Source organism: Mus caroli, chromosome 8 (assembly GCF_900094665.2).
Source record: "Mus caroli chromosome 8, CAROLI_EIJ_v1.1, whole genome shotgun sequence".
In the NCBI taxonomy this organism is placed as follows: Eukaryota; Metazoa; Chordata; class Mammalia; order Rodentia; family Muridae; genus Mus; species Mus caroli.
This window is the reverse complement of record NC_034577.1, coordinates 4,160,141-4,162,825: the sequence shown is the minus strand read 5'-3', so window position 1 is coordinate 4,162,825 and position 2,685 is coordinate 4,160,141. Positions and strand designations below refer to the sequence as shown.

The following is a 2,685-nucleotide window of genomic DNA, read 5'->3' as shown; positions in this document are numbered from 1 at the left end:
TTCCTTCCTTCCTTCCTTCCTTCCTTCCTTCCTTCCTTCCTTCCTTCCTTCTTTCCTTTCTTTCCTTCTCTCTCTTCCTCTCTCTCCCTATCTCCCTTTCATTTTTCAAATTTTTTATTCCGATTACTGCCCCCTATTAGTCCATTCCTATGTTTCTCCTTTCCTTCTCCTCTGAGAGGGTGGAGGCCCATTTGAGTATCCTCCCACGATGGCAAATTGAGGTCTCTGAGTGTCTGGAGTCATCTCAGGAGTGCTATGTCTCACTTGTGCATTATGGTTCCAAGCCTCATGGTCCCAGTCTGGTGATTGCCTCAGGCTCACAATTCACTGGGACACCCAAGTGGCTCATTGCAAACTTCATCTGTCTTGGACTTACTCCTCATGAGGCTCATGGTTCTAGGCATGATTCTTCTTGTCTCAGGCTTGCTCCTTGTCCTGGGAGACAATCTGGGCCTACCAGGTCACAGACTGTTGGTTGTCTCAGGCTAGCTCCGTCTAGGCCAAATGACACCAGATTCACTTTTCTCAGGGACTGTTATGATATTAATTATTCAGATGTTTACAGGTCAGAGCACTGAGCATAGAAATAGCCTTTCTCCTCTCTGGCACCTACTGACACATGTGTCACAGTAGCTACTCCTGCAATACCTCTAGGGGCAGGAAGAAGTTAGATTTTTTTTATTATTTCTGCTATGATAGATAACTTTTTATTGGATATTTTCTTTATTTACACTTCAAATATTATTCCCTTTCTTGTTTCACTACCTGAGACCCCCCTATTCAATCTCCCTCTGCCTGCTTCTATGAGGGTGCTCTTCCTCTCACCCATCCACTCCTGCCTCACTGCCCTAGCATTCCCCTATGCTGGGACATCGAGCCTTCACAGGACCAAGGGCCTTTTTTCCCACTGATGCTGGACAAGGCCATCCTTCTTGCACACACCCGACTCGCCAGCAAAAAGACGCTGTAACAGGATCCTTCTGCACATGTTTATTGGGAGAGCTTGATTGCAGAGGCAAAGAGACCCCAAGCCCAGAACTGGTGCTGCTTATAAAGGCCTAGGAGAGGCATGTCTCACACCCGGATTGGTTGTGCTTGGGTTATGATTATGACCTCATTTGCATGCTTATGTCTGATTGGTTAACTTCTCTCTCATCTGATTGGTTAATTCTCAAAACCTCATCTTGGCAAAAGAACTTTACTGCCTATGTATGCATGGTGGCCAGCAGTAGCCAACTGCCACTCTGCAACGGCACATGTAGCATACATCCTCTGCTACATATGAGGCTAGAGCCATGGATCCCTCCATGTGTTCTCTTTGGTTGGTGGTTTAGTCCTTGTGAACTCTGGGGGTTCTGAGTGATTGATATCATTGTTCTTTCTATGGGGTTGCAAACCCCTTCAGCTCCTTCAGTCCTTCCCTTAACTTTTCCATTGGGGTCGCCACTCTCAGTTCGATAGTTGACTGCAAGTCTCTGCATCTGTAATTGGTCAGACTCTGGTAAGGTGGTTTTCGTTGTTTTTCCAGAAAGATATAATAAAGTTAAAATAAAATATAGAACGTACCCATTCCTCATAAAATAGCAAGTAATGGCTGCATAATAAGCAAATAAAGACGTGGATGCTCATAGTGATTTATTGGATGGAACACAGGGCCCCCAATGGAGGAGCTAGGGAGCTAGAGAAAGTACCCAAGGAGCTGAAGGGGTCTGCAACCCCATAGGTGGAACAACAATATGAACTAACCAGTACCCCCAGAGCTTGTGTCTCTAGATGCATATGTAGCAAAAAAAAAAAAAAAAAAAAAGGCCTAGTCGGCCATCAATGGGAAGAGGGGCCCCTTGGTATTGCAAACTTTATATACCCTAGTACAGGGGAATGCCAGGGATAAGAAGTGGGAGTGAGTGGGTAGGGAAACAGGGCAGGGGGAGGTTATAAGGGACTTTTGGGATAGCATTTGAAATGTAAATGAAGAAAATATCTAATAAAAAACTGAAAATAAAATAAAATAAAGCTTCTAATCTCACAAAAAGAAAGAAATTTAATGAGCTTTTAGAATTACAATAAAAAGAGAAATATAGGCTTGAGAAAAATTTGCAATCAAGGAAAAAAATTCCCATCCAAGGATAAAGCCAAAGGTGTGCACTTTGATAAAATGAGGTCATGTGAAACCATTGTTTTAAATTTATAGTGAGCTTGCAGAATAAAACACTGATTTGAGCTTAGTATCAACATACTTTTGTAACTCCACTTTTGTGTAACATTTTATCTATGAGGTAATTTTCTAAAAGTTTTGTCTATAAAAGGTCAGAGAAAAATAAACAAAGTGGTAGTTTGGTTACTCATCCATCCATCCATCCATCCATCCACGCAAATGTATTTGTATGGAATTTGGGGCTCAGCCCTGTCCACTAAATACATAAAAAAATGTATATGTCTAATTATCTATATGTACATGTGTAGGTATTTGTATATATATGCATGTTATTTGTGGAATAGATGAGACAGAAGGTCGGACCTGACCAGAACGTGTGTGTATGTGAGTGTGTATTGTAGGTATAAAATATTTAAATTATTTTCCTTATTTTACTCTCTAGTTCATGGAGATTCAACAAGTCTAAGACTCTTGCCCAGCCAGAAAGAATCTCCTATACGATAATGAAAGGAAGTTTAACAATCAGTCCT

At 41.7% G+C, this 2,685-nt stretch overlaps 1 non-coding gene across 1 annotated transcript; it reads right to left on the bottom strand.

The window, feature by feature from the left end:
* Positions 1–531: 531 nt before the first annotated feature.
* On the bottom strand, positions 532–661 carry LOC115031818. Its single transcript, XR_003837478.1, has one exon. It is a non-coding gene; the product is annotated as a small nucleolar RNA SNORA17 (small nucleolar RNA).
* Between the last annotated feature and the right edge of the window lie 2,024 nt (positions 662–2,685).